The sequence below is a fragment of the Mobula birostris genome, chromosome 9, assembly GCF_030028105.1.
Source record: "Mobula birostris isolate sMobBir1 chromosome 9, sMobBir1.hap1, whole genome shotgun sequence".
Classification (NCBI taxonomy): domain Eukaryota; kingdom Metazoa; phylum Chordata; class Chondrichthyes; order Myliobatiformes; family Myliobatidae; genus Mobula; species Mobula birostris.
Genome location: NC_092378.1, coordinates 61,245,196 through 61,264,514, shown reverse-complemented (window position 1 = coordinate 61,264,514; position 19,319 = coordinate 61,245,196). Strand labels below are relative to the sequence as shown.

The window sequence follows — 19,319 nt, the reverse complement described above, 5'->3', positions numbered from 1 at the left end:
GGATAAGGAATGTACGGCAGGGGGGGCTTTGATGATGGATACTGCTATCTTGTGGCAGCTTTCCATTTAAATATGCTCAATGGTGAGTATGGCTTTACTGTAATGGCCTCAGCTAAATCAACACTCTCTGCAGCCTTTTCAGTTACTAGACTTTGGTGTTTCCAAACTAGGCTATGATGCAACCAGTTCAGATACTCTCCACTGTGCATGTATCGAAGTTTGTCAAAGTTTTTTTGTGACACAGTGTTAATATCATATTAAACCAAACATCACTGACACCAGCTCTGTTGCTCACATTAAGATGCACAGTAGCTGTGAGTGAAAACGTTGAGATCAAACAGCCAACTTGGACAAGAATTGGATAATTGGGCTTGCTGCACAGGTTTAAAACTAAGCAACTAGGGTCATACTGTGCAGAAAAAGCACCCCCCTCCCCGTCCATAAAAACCAAACCATCAAACATCACCTTCCACCAATCACATTTATACTCCTGTATTTCGATTAACCCCTCCCAGATTCCAAACCAATCCACATGCAAATTACAGGGTGCAATTAACCAATCAACTTGCACATCTTTGGGACGTAGGAGGAAAAATGGAGCACCGAGAAGAAATGAGGCTCATTATGGCCCAAACACATGATTTTTTTGCACTGCATTTTCTCCATGGCTACCGTTTTACTCAGCATTCTGTTATTATCTTCTCCTGTACCACCTCAGTGCACTGTACAAGCAATCAATATGGACGATATGAAAAGCAAAGCTTTTCACTGTAGGTCACTACGTAAGACATCGGAGCAGAGTTAGGAGTCTGCTCCATCATTCCATCATGGCTGATTTATTATCCTTCTCGATCCCATCCTCTTGCCTTCTCCCCGTAACCTTTGACGCCCTGACTAATCAAGAACCCATCAGACTCTGCTTTAAATATGCCAATGCTTTGGTCTCCACAACGTGCTTAACAATGAATTCCACAGATTCACCACTCTCTGGCTAAAGAAATTCCTCCTCATCTCTGTTCTAAATGGACGTCTATGCTGAGGCTGTGCCCACTGGTCCTGGACTCCCCCATTGTAGGAAACACCCCCTCCATGTCCATTGTTCAATATTCGATAGGTACATGTGACAATAGCAAACCAATTGAACTCACGTGTTCACAGGGAGAACGTGCAGACTCCGCACAGCCAGCACCTGAGTTCACTGGGTCTGTTTTGGTGCTCCTCCATTAGCTGCATTGCTGTTGTACCATGATATCTACCGCAATGGTATTACAGCTCGGGGCACCGGAGTTCGGAGTTCAATTCCAATGTCATCTCCAAGGAGTCTGTACGTTCTCCCTGTGGAATGTGTGCGTTTCCTCCGGGTGCTCTGGTTTCCTCCCACAGTCCAAAGATGTACTAGTTGGTAGGTAAATTGGTCATTGTAAATTGTCCCGTGATTAGGCGAGAGTTAAAATGGGGGTTGCTGCGTGGTGTGGCTTGAAGGACCAGAGGGGCCTATTCTGTGTTTATCTCAATAAAAAGGAGAAAAGAACACTTACACACAAGTTCAGTTTTAATTTACAATTTATTATGACTCTCATTACTTTAACATTTCCAAAGCACTTTACAACCATAGAGCAATTCCATGCCAACTACATTAATCCCAATTTCCCATATCCCTCCAAGCCCTGACCTACATGTACTTCTCCAAGTGCTTCTTAAATTATACTATTGAGTCTGACTCAAACAATTCCTCTGACAGCTCATTCCATACACTGACCACCCTCTGTGAGGAAAAAGTTGCCCCCTTGGGTCTCGTTTTAAACTTTTACCCTCTCACACTAAACCTACGCCAGGGTTTGGACTGCCCTTATGCTGGGGAAAAGATTGTTACTGCTTTACCTAATCTGTGTCTCTCATAATGGTAAGCACTTCTACAAGGTCATTCCTTATTTTCCTGTGGTGCAAGGAATGAAGATCTATCCTGGTCAATCTCTCACTGTGACTCGGGCAAAGTCCTCATAAACCTTCTCTGCACTCTGTCCACTTAAATCATGTCTTTCCCGTAACAGGGTGACCTAAACTGTACACAATTCTCCTCGTGGGGCCTTGCCAATGACTTACACAACTGCAAAATAATATCCCCGCTCCTATACTCAGTGCCCCGACTGATAAAAGCCAGCTCAATAACTTTTTCACCATCCCGTCTACCTGTAATGCTGTTTTTAATGAACTACAGTATGTATTTGTATGCCAAAGTCCCACTGTTGCTTTAGTCCTACACTGTTCTTTTAAGTTACAATCACCATTTGGAAATGTGGCAATCAAGTAGAGCACATCAATGTGAATAATTTATATTGGTGTTGGTTTATTATTGTCACATATTCTGAGATACAGTAAAAAGCTTGTCTTACGTACTGTTTATACAGATCAAATCATTACACGGTGCATTGAGGTCAAACAAGGTAAAACAATATCAATGCAGAATAAAGTGCAAAAGTTACTGAAAATGTACACTCCAGGAATGGAGTGTAATGCCTGAGCTTGAAGCTTTTGGTGCAGTAATGAGGAAGCAGATGGAATTGTTCATAAATCAATCATTTTATTATTATTTCATCTATTGAGATCATTTCATTACATAGCGCGTTGGGGTAGTGTGAGGGAAACTATAACAGAAAGCAGAATAAAGTATAACAGTTGCAGAGAAAGGGCAATGTAGTCGACAATGAGGTACAAGATCATAACAAGGCAGATTGTGAGGTGGAGAGTCCACTCATCATGTCCCAGAGTGCTTCTGACTGAACACTGAGACATATAAGGACATCATGACACTGATAACCAAAGGTTTGGTCACCTGGTTGGTTTTAGGGAGCATTTTTAAAAAGCAGGCAGTGGGTGGCTGGGACAATAGAAATTTCTTCACCCGGAGGGCAGTGAATCTTTGGACTTGCCTACCTAAATATTTGAGATAGATGAAAAGATTACAGAAAGAGGGGAGGTCTGATAGATATTTATAAGGTAAACCTACACTCAGTATGAGGTAGAGGAGTGGACCCCAATATGGTCATCTGCTGCTGTAGCCCATCCACCTCAAGATTGTTGCGTGTTCAGAGATGCTCTTCTGCACACCACTTTTGTAATGCTTGTCAATCCTGTGGCCAACTCAATGCATAAAAGTATGCAGACATGGTCAAGAGGTTCAGATGCTGTTCAGACCAAACATCAGAATGGGGAACAAATGTGATCCAAATGAAATGATTGCTGGTGCCAGACGGGGTGGTTTGAGCATTTCTGAATCTGTTGATCTCCTGTGATTTTCATGCACAACAGTCTCTAGAGTTTACAGAGAATGGTGTGAAAATTAAAAATCAACATGCAGTGAGCGGCAGTTCTGTGGGAGAAAATGCCTTGTTAATGAGAGAGGTCAGAGGAGAATGGCCAAACTGGTTCAAGCTGACAGAAAGGTGACAGTAAATACCACACATCTGGCACCAACGTAGCATTCCCACAACTTCCTAACCCTACCCCATATGTCTTTGGAATGCTGGACGAAACAGGGACACCGGGAAGAAACCCACACGATCAGAGGGAGAACACTCAATCTCCTCACAGACAGTGGCGTATCATAAGAATAAGAATTGCCATAATACATACACAGCATACACACGCCATGAAGGTCTGCCCTCACGGTATGTGACAATGGAGTCAGGTGGGGAGGCTAAGTGTGGAGACAGTGACAGAGGCTGCAAGGTGATTGGTGGGACCAACAAAAAGCAGCACAGTCCGCTAAGAAAGAAAGTCGTTAGGTAGAACCAATGATGGTGGGAAGATTGGAAAAGGAAGGGGAGGGGATGGGGACCCAATGCCGTGTGTAGAACATGTGAATGAAAATCAATCTGTATTCTCTTCACAAAATCTACTTTGACCTTTGAGATGCTGACTGACCAACTAAGTTCCTTTAACTGTGTTTTCCTTTGTCCCAGATCCCTGCGTCTGTAGTCTCTTGTGTCCACAATACTGAGGGCCTTTAATTAACAGTTCACAATGTATCATCAGACTTCTTTTGGACACGTCCATCATTATATATATATTTTTTTTGTTTTGGAACTAATAATCATATCGTACAGAATACAGCCATTCCATCCATCGAGCACGTGCTCACCCTCTATAATGCCCCACTGCTCTGCCCTCTCCCCATGACCATAGCAATTCATCATTTCAACTATAAATCAAGTTTCAAAATCATAGCACTGTACAAGAATATCTCCCAATTCCTGCATTAAGTATCATTCATGATATCATTCACACTGAGTTAGCGTTTTCAAAATTACAATTGCAGATACACTTCTGGATCTCTTTTGAACTGATCATAGAAGGTGGCACGACACATTATGGTGCCAGTGATCAGAGTTCACTGTCTGTAATGAGTTTGTACATTCTCCCCGTAATCACGTAGATTTCCTCTGGGTGATCTGGTTTCCTGCCACATTCCAAAGATGTAATAGTTGGGGTCACGTTACGTTGATTTGATTTGATACGAATGACACATTTCACTCTATGTTCCGATGGGCATGTGGCAAATAAAGCTAATCTTTAAATCTCTCCCTTTTCTTAGTGACCAGTCATTAAACGCTGTACTTTGTGGAGAGAGCACTGGAGAAGCAGCAGAAAGCTGACATGACATGGAGATTACGGACAGCCAGACATGTCTAACTACCGCAAACATCCAGAAATTCCTTGCTGATACAGTGGAGGATAAATGCAGTCAAATAACTGTCATATTTCACCCACCGATACTTCATGTAATTCTACACTCTGTTTTTCTGCATAGTTCTTCAATTATGACTAATTACTTCTCAGACCCCAACTCCAGCATACCGAGATTCCTCCTCATCTTTTAGTAACGTTGTGCCATGGTCTCCTTTCCTGGTGTACCTTGGCCCCCAGCGTCTGTTTAAAATCCAGCTGCCTTTTAGAACAAAGAACAGTGTGGAGTCATAGACTACTACAGCACAGAAACAGGCCCTTCCTCCCATTTAGTCTGTGCCAATCTATTATTTTGCACCTGGTCCATATACCCTCCGTACCCTTCCCATCCAAGTACTTATCCAAACTTCTCTTAGATGTTGAGAATGAGCCGGCATCCACAACTTCCACTAGCAACTTGTTCAACACCAGCCTCTGAAAGAAGATGTTCCTCCTCAAGTTCCCCTTAAATATTTTACCTAATCCTCATTGGTTAATTAATTAGTAACATCATATTAGCAACTTTTTTGTGAATCTATGTTTATTTGATATTTTATATGTGCTATATGTGCCTTGTGCTGTGTCTGACTGTTGGTGTTGTGTTTTGTACCTTGGCCCTGGAGTAACACTGTTTTGTTTGGCTGTATTCATGAGTATTCATGTATGGTTGAATGACAATTGAACTTCCACTTGAACTTTTTAAGGCAAGAAGATAAATTTTAATGTTTATTTATATGTATTAATTGCTTTACTAAAAAGTATATCAGATATAGATTGAAATGAATGGAGCATTTTAGAAACACTTGTTCAAAAATTAATACCATTTTTAAAAAGACAATTGAAATATAACGTAATCTTTAAATAGGATTGTTATTGTAGCCGTTTACTATCCAAATAGTAATGTGTACACCAGTTCTCTGAGGATTTCAAAACATATCATCCAACACCACGCGTTCTTGCAATCATCCAGCTGGCGCCAAGCTGGCGTGAGACATTTCTTGTAAAAACATTTCACCGCTGTCAGGTTGTAAAAAAAATATCATTCACTGCTTCTCTTAGCAGCAAAGATAATCATTATGACTCTTTTTACTGTGGATGGGGTTTAAAGAATCATGGGTTAGCAATGCATGCAGTGTGACAAAAAAAACTTTTGCTTATACCATCTTGGGCATGGGTGCCTTGGGTTCGCCACCCCTGGTCATGATGCACTTCAAGGCAGTCAATTCAACTAATTAATTATTCCCTAGTTGTTACCATTTTCAACCCGCACACGGAATGCCGGAGGAACTTGGTAGCTCAGACAGCATCTCTGGAAAGGAATAAAGAGTTGATGTTTCCGGCCAAAACCCTTCATTAGGACTGGGAAGAAAAGGGGAAGAAGCCAGAATAAGGAGGTGGCAGAGGGGAGGGAGTACAAGCAGGTGAAGCCAGGTGGAGTGGGGGGCCGGGGGTCTCAGATAGGTGGACGGGGGAGGGGGTGATGAAGTGATAATCTGGGAAAAGTAAAGGGCTGAAGAAGAGGAGAGTGGACCTCAGGAGAAAAGGAAGGAGAAGGGGTAAGAGGGGAGTGACAATGGGGAATAGAAAAAGAGAGAAGGGGAGGGGAGAGAAATTACTGGAAGTGAAAGAAAATAACGTTCGTGTCATCAGGTTGGCATATGAGGTGTCGCTCCTCCAGCCTGAGGATGGCCATATGGTGGAAGCCATGGACTGACATGTCGGAACGGGAATGGGCAGTAGAATTAAAGCGGTTGGCCACAGAGTAATCCCGCTCGTTGCAAACGGAGCAAAGGTGCCCAACTTACTCAAGCCAATCCCTTCACGACTGGCTCGTATTATAGAATGGAAGTGCAGCAATGAATTATCAATGACGCCCACTCCCAGCAGACAAATTGTAAAATACAGTTTATCAGAATGCTATCAATGACCACATCACACTTCTGCCAGCTGAAAGCCACACGAGCAGTTTATTGCAACGCACACTGGAGGAACTCGGCAAGCCAGGCTGTATGTATGAAGGGGAATAGATATTAATTAACAGATTATTAATTAAATATTAACAAAGGGAGCAGAACGGTAGCATAGTGGCTAGCACAATTGCTTTACAGCCTAGCAATCACCAATCAGTGTTTGATTCCTACCGCTAACTGTAAGGAGTTTGTATGTTCTCCATGTGGGTTTCCTCAGGGTGCTCCGGTTTCCTCCCACATTCCAAAGACATATGGGTTTGCAGGTTAATTGGTCACATGGGTGTAGTTGGTCAGCATCGGCCTGTTGGTCCAGAACAACCTGTTACCTTGCTCTATCCCTAAATAACTAAAACCATTAATGCTTTACATTGTTGCTTATTTTATCAATTCTAATCTTGTGTGGTATCGCCCTCTCTTCACTCGTAACCTCCTCCAGCACTAAAACTCTTTGCTTCATAATCCAGTCCAGGTCTCTCAATTTCCAATAGTTTAATGCTCCATCAATGACAGCCTCATTTTTGGCTCCTTGATCCCAGGTTTTGGAATCCTTCCAGAAGTCACAAACGGCTCTCCTGCTCCATAAGAGACTCCAAACTAATATTGTCTTTGGTCTGTTCTAATATCAACATTTGAGTCTTGTTGTCAAACTTCATCCTGGAACACTCCTGCAAAGTGCTTTAAGATGCCTTAATATCTATCAATAAATCAATCGTAATATTTATTTGTTAACAGATAATTCATTAAATATTAACTAAGAAGGCAGCACAGTTGCGTAGCAATTAGTACGATCACTTTACAACACCAGTGGCCAACAATCCAGGTCCGATTCCCTCCGCTGTCTGTAAGGAGTTTGTACGTTCTCCCCATGACTGTGTGGGTTTTTTCCAGGTACTCCAGTTTCCTCCCACATTCCTAAGAAGCACAGTTAATTTACTAACCTGTGGGTATGCTATGTTGGTGACACTTGTGAGCTGCTCCCAACACAATCCTTTGACTGTGTTGTTCGTTGATGCAAAACAACATGTTTCACTGAAATACATGTGATAAATAAAGCTAATTTTTCACCATTAATATATTGAGGGCACTAAATATTATTTTCCAATTAATTTACTGTTATGGAGCACTCAGTATCCAGGATTGAAAATGCTGCAGATGGTTGTAGACTCAACAAGCTCTATCACTGGTACATCCAGGAGGAGGTACAGGAGCCTGAAGACACACACTTGACACCCTCTTCTCATTACCACATCCGGGAGGAGGTACAGGAGCCCAAAGACGCACACTCGACGTTTCAGGAACAGTTTCTTCCCCTCCAACATCAGATTTCTGAACAAACAATGAACCCATGAACACTACCTCACTAATTTAATATAATAAACTGCCACAAAACGACAAATTTCATGATATATGTCAGTGAGAATAAACCTGATTCTGACACAAACTCCATTTTTTAGAACAACTTCTTCCATCCACCATCAGATTTCTGAACAGTCCTGGAACCTCATTCTTCTTGTTTTTAATGGGTTCTACTGGGTTTCTTTGTTTTGTGGCTGCCTGTAAGGAGATGAATCTCAAGGTTGGATATAGTATGCAGACAAAACAGTACTTTGAACTTTAGAATTTTGATTTTTTACACTATTCAGTTTTGTAACTTATAGTAATTTTACAGCTTTGCACTGTACTGCTGCCACAAAACTACAAATTTCATGTCATATGTCAGTCATAATAAATTTGATAAGCAACAAATTCTGCAATAATTTTTAAGGAGTCTACTTTTACATGGCAAGTGATGAAGGCTGAAAAGAACCAGGTAAGGGAGTGATCACTCTTTTGCAGGCCTGTCTATTCAAATGGTATTTTGGTGCATTTCTGTCCTATTCTGCTCTGTTTCAACGTTAGTTCAGAAAGAATGATCAGGTCTGATTGCAAACTCTGCAGGACTTTTCCACAATCTCCAGGGATTAGGCATTTGTTTCTAGGACACTGCCAGGAATAGTTAAGGGAGAAAAAAAAAATGGGGAGTTTTTAAAACCCTGTGCACACTTTTGTTCTCCGGTTACCATAACGTTGTGGAGTGAAGGGTGAAGATACTAGACTAATTAGGCAATGCTTGACTGACAATGAAGAGAACGCTCACGTCCAATTGTCGGCAAGAAGACAGATCATCACAATGTTTTGGCATCCTCATGAATGCACGTGAATCTGAGTAATCTCAACAGCGATCACCAATCACGGTTCGATTCAGAGTTTGTACCCGTGACTGTGTCAATTTCCTGGCTTTAACTATACATTCTAAAAGGATGTTTAGTTATGGTTAATGAGCTGTGATCAAGTTATTTGGCGTCGGAAGCATGGTGATACTTGAGGGCTGTCCTCAGCACGTCCTTGGACTGTGTCAGTCATTGACGCAAAGCAACGCATTTCATTGTATATTTCAAAGTTCAAGGTAAATTTATTATCAAAGTACATATATGTCATCAAATACAACCCTGAGATTGATTTTCTTGTGGGCATACTCAATAAATCCAATGAACATAGTGGAATGAACGGCTGCACCTACAGAGTGGACCAACCAGTGTGCAAAAGACAACAGGCTGTGCAAGACAAAAGAAAATAAAAAAGAAATAATAATAAATAAATAAGCAATAAATATCAAGAATATGAGATGAAGAGTCTTTGAAAGTAAGTCCATAGGTTGTGGGAACATTTTAATGATGGGGCAAGTGAAGTTGAGTGAATTTATCCCCTTTGGTTCAGGAGCCTGATGGTTGAGGGGTAATAACTGTTCCTGAACCTGGCAGTGTGAGTTCTGAGGCTTCTGTACCTTTTCCCTAATGGTAGCAGTGGTGGTGGGGGTCTCTGAAGATGGATGCTGCTTTCCTGCAACAACACTCCATGTAGATGTGTTCAATGACAAATAAAGCTAATCTTTAATCTCTAAGTTGCTGTATCTTCCCTTAGCATTTCACTCAATAGACTTGCTCATTACTTGAGTTTCAGTTAAGTGGATGTGTAAAATTTACTATTAACGATAAATGGCCAACAAAATCTGACAGGAAAAAAATACACAGCGACAGTACACATGGAATAAAAAATAATGGTGATAATTTTAGAAATCTTCCTCTCCCAGCTTTCACTCATAAATGCTTAACAGAGATCTCTTGCTAGGTTAGTGAGGCCATCATATTTGATGCTTAACACAGTCCCATACTCGTCGCATTGCAAGTCCAAATGGAAAATGTTATCTGACAGGAATGGAACCAGCTGAACCAATGAAAGGGAATTTATTTTCCTCCTAGGTGTAGGACATGCTGTCGGGGTGATGTAGAGGCTGATACATTATGGAGAGTTAAGAGACCCATGGATAGGCCCATGCAGAGGCAGATACATCAGGAGATTTAAGACTGTTAGATAGGCACATGGATGACAGAGAGACAGAGGGCTATGTAGAAGGGAAATGTTAGATTGATTTTAAGAGTAGGCAAGATGGTCAGCACATCATTTTGGGCTGAAGGGCCTGTACTGTACAGCTCTATGTTCTATGAACACAACCACCAATCGAGACACAAGCACCTAGGTTGAGCAAAGGAGGATGAGAGGTGTACAAGTTGCTAAGAGGCTTAGATCAAATGGATAGCCAGAGGCCTTTTCACATGATGGAAGTGGCTAATACCAGGGGCCAAGATTTTTAGATGATTGGAGTTAAAGTATAGTGGAAAGTTCTTTACACACAGAGTGGTGGGTGCACGGAACACCCTGTCAGGGTGGTGGTAGAGGCATTAGGGGCATTTAAGAAACTCTTAGATAAGCACATGGGTGAAAGAAAAATGGAGGATTAAATAAGAGGAAAGGGTTAGATTGATATTAGAGTAGGTTAAAAGTTCAACACAACATCGTGGGTAAAACGCCTGTATTGTGATGTACTGTTTATGTTCGATGAACACAGGAGTCCTGACGAAGGGTCCTGGCCCAAAATGTCGACTGTACTTCTTCCTATAGATGCTGCCTGGCCTGCTGTGTTCCACCAGCATTTTGTGTGTTGCTGTCACGTAATTTGTTGTTTTGTGGCAGCAGTGAAGTCCAATATATAAAATACTTTATACTAAACAGTACATTACAGTAAGAAATATATACAAAAATCAAATAAATAGTGCAGAATAGAGCAAAAATAGTGAGGATGTGTTTGTGCATTCATTGTCAGTGGAAGAAACTGTCTTCAGGCTCCTGTAATTCCTCCTTGATGGTTGTAATGAGAAGAGGACATGACCTTGGTGATGGGGGCCTTTAATGATGGATGTCACCTTCTTGAGGCTTTGACTTTTGAAGATGTCCTTGATGGCGGGGAGGCTAGTGTCCATGCTGGCAGAATTTACGACCCTCTGTAGCTTTCTCCCAATACGGTGCAGTGGTCCCTTCAAACCAGCTCTCACCGGGAGGAAGGGTCTTTGCTGAACACTGCCTCATTTTATGAGCTTGGAGAGCACGGAACTTGACAGCCGTGACAGCACTTAGGAACATCTGGAGTAAGTTCTGAAATGTCCAGTTCGCTGCCGCTGCTACTGTGCAATCGAGGATCTCCGGAGGGAAGGCCCCAAAATCCTCAGCTTTGCCTGCTGCTGGCGACCGGGGTTGGGGTCGAAGCGTTCGGCAGAGATGGTGCTCGGTGCTCGGTGTCGGAGGGCTGATCGGAGCTCGAAGTTTTCGGACAACTCAGAGTCAGACTGTGGTTGGGTATGGCAGGGAGAGTTTTCTTCCTTCTCCTGTCTGTGTGAGATGTGGGACTTTCGAGAGACTTTGAACTTTCTAACCGCGCCCATGGCCTGTTCTTCATCGAGTTATGGTATTGTTGCACTGTTGTAACTATATGTTATAATTATGTGGTTTTTGTCAGTTTTTCAGTCTTGGTCTGTCCTGTGTTTCTGTGATATCACACCAGAGGAATATTGTATCATTTCTTAATGCATGCATTACTAAATGGCAATAAAAGAGGACTGCGTGTCCTCATAATCTAAATCTAATCTAATCATTTGTTCAGGAGGAAACGGTGAGTGAGCTCCATCACAGGAGATCTGGAACGAATGAGGGAATGGAAGACAGATCTCTCCACTATACCTCTCACTGTCTCAGAGCATTCCATCACTCCGCAGCTCCTGAAGTGCGTCTGAGACGCAGTCAACATTGTAGTACGGGGACATGTGGTAGACAGCTCATGAATGGTAATCAGGAAGCGCAGTGGTGTAGAGGTTATGGAACTGGACAAGCATCACAGGAGTTTCACTGCCATTCTCAAGAAGGGAGGCAGAATAGCTGCAGGGAAATTTACTGAAGTAAGTAATTTAATCTGCAATGAAGTGTTAATGTGGAGAACATAAGATTAACATAGTCTTGTTAAAACTCCTACCCTGTTCAGTAACAACGGACACTTTAGCTGCTCTATCCTGTACATGACATGCGCCCAGGTCTCAGTGAACCATAATGGGATTTAGATAGATAGATATACTTTATTGATCCCAAGGGAAATTGGGTACGTAATTTGAACACGTAACTACAGATCCAGTTTTTGGGATTGTGATCCGGTAACATGACCAGCTGTGTTACGTGGTGGCAGAAGGTGCCTCATTGCTCCAGCGACCTGGGTTCAATCCCAGCTTCTGGCGCTAACTCTGTGGAGTTTTCTCGTTCTCCCTGTGACCCTACGGGTTTCCTCCAGGCAGGAGCTGCAGTTTCCTTCCACGTCGTAGGAACAATCATGATGCAGGGTTTCAACACGAACTTGTTTAAGATTTGGTATGCCACCAAACTTCCGCAGATGTACCGCGGCGAGCATTTTGACTAGTTGCAACACCGCCTGGTGTAGAGGTGCTTATGCCAGGATCGGTAAAGTCCTGTGTTGTAAATGCCAGGGTTGTAAACTCAGCCAGCTCCATCATGGGCAGAGGACCCCCTGCATCAAGGACATCTTCAAAGAGCGATGTCTCAAAAAGGACATTCATCCTTAAGGGACCCCCCCCCCCTCGTTATAGGAGCCTGATGCCACACATTCAATATTTTAGGAACAGCTTCTTCCCCTCTGCCGTCAGATTTCTGAATGATTCATGAACCCGTGAACACTCCTTTTTGTACTAGTTATTTATTTGTTAAATACTTCTTATTGCGACTTAAACTATTTTTAATGTACTGCTGTCACAAAACCGCGCGGTATAAGTCAGTAAGAATAAACCTGATTCTAATTCTCTCAGAGGATGCTCGACCCACAGAGTTCCTCCAGCAGATTGTCTGTTGCCCAAGAACGCAGGGGTTGGCTAGTTAGTTGCCCTCGGTAAACTGCCTTGGTATGTGGATGAATGGATGAACCAGGCTGGGCATGAATGCAGTAGATGGGGAGGACATACTACATACTTTACTCCTGAGAAAACTAAAGAAATTTGGCCTGTCCCCTAAAACCCTCACTGATGTTTATAGATGCACCGTAGAAAGCACTCTTCTAGGGTGCATCATAACCTGGTATGGAAGTTGTCCTGTCCAAGACCGGAAGAAGCTGCAGAAGATCGTGAACACGGCACAGCACATCACACAAACCAATCTCCTGTCCGTGGACTCACTTTACACCGCACGCTGTCGGAGCAGTGCTGCCAGGATAATCAAGGACACAACCCACCCAGCCAGCACACTTTTCGTCCCTCTTCCCTCCGGGAGAAGACTCAGGAGCTTGAAGACTCGTACGGCCAGATTTGGGAACAGCTTCTTTCCAATTGTGATAAGACTGCTGAACGGATCCTGACCCGGATCTGGACCGTACCCTCCAAATATCCGGACCTGCCTCTCGGTTTTTTTGCACTACATTACTTTCCATTTTTCTATTTTCTATTTATGATTTATAATTTAAATTTTTAATATTTACTATCAATTTGTAATCCAGGGAGTGGGAAGTGCAGAATCAAATATCACCGTGATGATTGTACGTTCTAGTTTCAATTGTTTGGCAACAATAAAGTATAAAATATTAGGGTGGAGTGGTTCAACGGTGGGTGCAGTCTTGGTGAATCAAGGAACGTGTTTCTGTCTGTATTCTTCTTCACGATTCTATGACACCACAAGTGACAGGGACTAGCCGGAAATTAACGCATTAATGGTTTTCCTTATCTGGAGATACAGTATGATACAGGCCCTTCTGGCCCAGTGAGCTCAGGTCACCCAATTACACCCAGATTTGCTTTATTTGTCATGAGTCCATCGAAAGCTGCAGTGAAATGCGTTGTTTTTGTGTCAACAGCCTAAGGATGTGGTCAACGGTCTAAGGATGTGGTGGGGGAGGGGGAGGGGTCACAAGTCTTACCACACATAGCATGCCCACAGCTCACTAACCCTAATCCGTATGTACACCCTTGGAATGTGGGAGGAAACGGGAGCACCGGACAGAATCCCATGCGGTCACGGGGAGAACGTACAAACTCCTTACAGACGGCAGCGGGGATTGAACCCGGGTTGCTGGGTTAAGCAAACCCTGCCACCCTAAAGAGTGCAGGTCCAGTCCAGGGATGGCGTTCATCCCAACAGGTGCTAAGCTGTGCAGATCCAGTCAGTGGCTGAAGGGAGGATTACCTCAGATCTGTGTTGGCAGTGGTATCCCTCTGAAATCCAAACAGAATCCCAATTCCTCAAACACTCCATCTCACAGGGATCCAATACCCCCAAAGCCAGCTTCACGAGCTGCTGCCCAGCAGTGCAGACCCAAGGCCAATGGTCAGTTGGGGGAGCAAGAATAGGGGGAGCAACATGATGGTGGTAAAGATGTACCTCAGTTGCACTGACTCTAACCCTCTCTCTTGATGAAGGGTCTCAGCCCAAAGCATCAGTTGTTTATCTCTGTGCCTTACCTGCTGAATTCCTCCATAATTTTGTGTGTGTTGCTCTGGATTTCCAGCATTTATAGATCTCTTCTGTTCCTAACCCTCTCACTTGCCAGTGTTAAACTACACAATGATGATGAGGTTGGCAGTCATGGCCTGCCTCAGCCCATGTGGATAATTGGCCTTGACCCCATGCGGACAATCGACCTCGACCCCATGCAGACACTCAGCCTGACCCCATGCGGACACTCAGCCTCAACCCCATGCGGACACTCGGCCTCGACCCCATGCGGACACTCGGCCTCGACCCCATGCGGACACTCGGCCTGACCCCATGTGGACAATCGGCCTTGACCCCATGTGGACAATCGACCTCGACTCCATGCAGACACTCAGCCGCTTGGCCTTGACCCCATGTGGACAATTGGGCTTGACCCCATGCGGACACTCGGCCTGACCCCATGTGGACACTTGGCCTTGGCCCCATGTGACTGCTCCTTCTTGGTGGAATGTGCGCCGGCAGAAACAGTCCATCCAAATAAGCACCAGTGCATTTCTCAGCCCAGCATCAGTATTCCACAGAGAGAGAAACTCTTCCAGGAAAGCACAGCCCAAGTCAAAAATCAGAGCAATGGGCCCTTCTACACAATACCTCCATGCTGGCCCTCAAACATCTACTTATGCTAACTCTTTATTATTCTCCATTACTTTTTATTAATTCTTCCCACATTTCCCATTGACTACCCACCACCCACTACTCACCTACCAGACAGGGGCAACTTACAGCCAATTAACCTGCACATTTTTGGGATGAGGGAGGTAACCAAAGACCCCAAGGGAAAACCCCTTGTGATCACAGGGAGAATGTGCAAACTCCACACAGACAGGGCCCAAGGTCAGGATCGAACCCAGATCTCTGGCACCATGAGGCTGCAGCTCTACACACTGCACCACTGTGCACCCCCTGCAGACCACAGGGGAAGATAGGGGTACTTAAACTAGCAATACAGAGCTCATGGGAAAGGCTCCCAGTAAAGCTGTGACACAGTACCAGGGAAACACAACGGGCAGGGCAAAGCAAGGCCTGTTAATCTCAACTGCACGGACTCTAATCCTCTCTCCTGATGATGAGTATAGGCCCAAAACGTCAACTGCTTATTCCTCGCCATAGATGCTGCCTGACCTGCTGAGCTCCTCCAGCAGTTCATGTGTGCTTTGCTCTGGAGTTCTAGCATCTGCAGAATCCTCCCTCTCTTGCCAATGTAAGCAGCCTCCACTACTCCAGCTATTCTATTTCAGGACATCTGGCCTGCTTTCTGTGGCCTTTGCTATCTTGGCTCCATTTGGAATAGTCTGATTCATTTCTGCACACATTCTAGGAAGAATGTCAAGGGCTTGGATTGCTTCTGTTGCTTTATGCTCAAGGTGAGGTAGTGAACTGGATTAGACATTGGCTTTGCAGCAGAAGCCAGAGAGTGGTAATACATGGTTGCTTCTCTGACCGGAGGCCTGTAACTAGTGATGTGCTGCAGGGATCGGTGCTAGGTCTGTTGTTTGTTGATATCAACAATCTGGATAACAACGTGGTAAACCGGATCTGCAAATTTCAGATAATACCAAGATTGGGGATGTGGTGGACAGAGGAAGGCAGTCAGAGTTTGCAGCAGGGCCTGGACCAGCTGGAAAAAAGGGCTGAGAAATGGCAGATGGATTTTAATGCAGACAAGTGTGAGGTGTTGCACCTTGGGAGGACAAACCAGGGCAGGGCTTACATAGTGAGCGGTTGGGCACTGAGGAGTGTGGGAGAACAGAGGGATCTGGGAATACAGAACCATAATTCTTCAAAAGTGGCATCAGAGGTAGATAGGGTTGTAAAAAGAGTTCTTGGCACATTGGCCTTCATCAATCAATGTGAGTGCAGGAGCTGGGATGTTATGTTGAAGTTGTATACGATGTTGGTGAGGCCTAATTTGGAGTACTGTGTACAGTTTTGGTCATCTACATACAGCAGAGATACCAATAAGATGGAAAGTGTGCAGAGAAAATTGACAAGGATGTAGCTGGGACTTGAGGACTTGAGCTTCAGGAAGAGGTTGAATAGGTTAGGACTTCATTCCCTGGAGTGCAGGAGGATGAGGGGAGATTTCTTAGAGATATACAAAATTATGAGGTGTATATATAGGGTAAATGCAAGCAGGTTTTTTCCACAGGAGTTGACTCAGACCAGATGTAGAGATCATGGGTGAAGGGTTAAGGGTGAAAGGTGAAATATTTAAGGGGAACAATAGGGGGAGCTTCTTCGCTCAGAGTGTGAGAGTGTGTGGAACCAGCCACCAGAAGAAGTGGTGGAAGAGGTTTAAGTTTCAATATTTCAGAGAAACTTAGATAGGCACATGGATGGGAGGGGTATGGAGAGATATGGTCCAGGTGCAGGTAGAAAGGAATAGACAGATTAATAGTTTGGCACAGACTAGCGGAGCTAAAGAGCCTGTTTTTGTGATGTAGAGTCCTAAATATACATTAACTAAGTAGTGCAAAAAGATAGCAAAAAAGGTGAGGTAGTTTTCATGGGTGCAATATCCATTCAGAAATCTGCTGGCAGAGGGGAAGAAGCTGTTCCTAAAGTGTAGCTTGTGTGTCTTCAGGCTCCTGTACCTCCTCTCTGATGGCAGTAATGAGAAGAGAGCACGTCCTGGGCGATGTGGGTCCTAAATGATGGATGCCACCTTGCTGAGGCATCACCATTTCAAGGTGTCCTCGATGTTGGAGAGGCTGGTGCCTATGATGGAGCTGGCTGAGATTACAACTTATTGCAGCTTTCCAATCCTGTGCAGTGGGCCCTCCGTATCAGACCAATACAACCAGTTAGAATGCTCCTCGGTTATGTGAAGACAGTGTTGAAACTGGCATACTGCTTCTTAGAACAAAGAGGTTCTAAAAGCAAGGTTTGAAAGATGCTCAACATCTTGAAGAGATTTGACAGTAAATAAGGAAAAGACTGGGTTTCCAGCTAATAGTGGGAGGACAGATTCAGCAAAAGAGGCGGAGGTGATATGAGAATAAAGAGATTTTGCACCTACTCAATAGACAACAATTCGATAGCATGGAGGCGGGGAGGATGTTTCTTGTTGTGGGGTAATCTAGGACCAGAGGGCACAGCTTTAGAGTAGAAGGACATCCCTTTAGAACAGAGATGAGGGGGAATTTCCTTAGCCAGAGTGTGGTGAATCTGTGGAATTTATTGCCACAGATGGCTGTGAAGGCCAAGTCACTGGACATGTTTAGTGCAGAGGTTCTTGATTAGTATAGCACAGATTCAATGGGCTGAATGGCCAGTTACACTGTAAGACTCTTCTTCTACCCCTGTCAATCACCAACTGTCTTGGAATCTGATCTCAATTGCCTTGCAGAAGAAAACTAAAAGGAGAGGAATTATTTTAGCATTGGGCAGTGCCCCCTCCTCCCCTTCTCTCCCACCTTAGTTCTCCCCCCCCCCATACCTCCTTGATACAATACAAAAGCACAATTTCAGCATGACATCACTGGGCTGCCACGTTATAAGCTTTTTGTCTTGACTTTATGAATGGAATGCACTCCCAATATACTTGCATTTTAGCCGCCACCTCCCCGTCCCCCAATGCACAGCTTTCTCGCATCGGAAGACAGTCCAGAAATACCGTCAAAATAAACCCCAGGAAGGACAATGACAGTGATTTAATTGTAAGGCGCCCTTAAAAAAAAATCATTTATACCACGTGATTGCTGTACCCTTCAATGTTCAAATAGTATCGTCAGCGACCCCATTTCTAATACAGCTGATCAATTATTCTGTTTTACCAAAGCACTTCAGTCCCGGGGATATCACAACAAAGTTACAAGGGCCACTCTTGCCGCATGTACTGTTACAGTTACGACTTCGTTTAAAGAATATCTTTAAGTTTCAACAACATCTTCAGAATCAATATTATTCAATCCAAAATGTGGATAAAACCCATCTGCCCAATGATTGCACGTCCCTTAGAGAGAAAAAAATGCGCCAAGAAGCGTTAATAATAAGCATTTAAACTCCCACTTATTTTACGATAGAGCTCATCTTGTCACTTTCTTCCGGAGGATGCGGAGACTCACGACACAAAGTTTGTCAGCAGCAAACAAATCACTGTAAGTCAGAGACGACATTTCTATCCCACTCACAGAGAGAGAGAGAAAAAAATCGCAATCAAATCAAATTTATCAGCCCTGGACGCCGGCCATACCTTACTTACAGTGGCTCAGATCGGTCCCAGACTATCTCGAAGATGTTCTGATGGCGAGTTTTCACAGGTGTGCAGGAGGGGGAAGCTGGGCTGAGAGCTGACTTGGAGAGAGGTGGGGGGAGGGTTAAAAACGCCCGTCTGCCTCTGCGCCTCAACAAGTCCTCTAGACTGGGTCCATTAACTGAAGCGAGCTTGCGCGCACTCACACCGGCACCTCCTGGCCATATGGTAATCATATACCCCTTGTAAAAGAGCCAAGAGAACTTGATCGGCTTTTGTTACTATCCTTCCCGCCGTTTGGCTTGTGTTCGCGGGTTAGTGAGGGATATACACAGCGTGTTTCAACACACCCACCAACACCCAACATGTCATTTATCATTGGCAAAAATGAAGCGCAATAATAATTTGTTCCACAATTATGACAGTACAGCAGTATTTGTAAGAGAAGATTTGGCTTATTATGGGTAATCTGGTGGACTGTTGCTTTGGAGGTGTCCCGATGTTGAAATGTTGCCTGA

The 19,319-nt window shown here is 43.9% G+C and overlaps 1 protein-coding gene across 2 annotated transcripts in view; it reads right to left on the bottom strand.

Moving 5' to 3' along the window:
* dcn (decorin) overlaps nucleotides 1–19,108 on the bottom strand; it is a 70,223-nt gene extending 51,115 nt beyond the window's left edge. Inside the window, exon 1 of one of the 2 annotated variants that reach the window (XM_072269434.1) lies at nucleotides 18,802–19,108. The gene's annotated coding sequence lies outside the window, so the exon portion shown is untranslated. The remainder of the gene's footprint in view (nucleotides 1–18,801) is intronic. The other variant, XM_072269435.1, reaches the window with a different exon arrangement.
* Nucleotides 19,109–19,319: the final 211 nt, after the last annotated feature.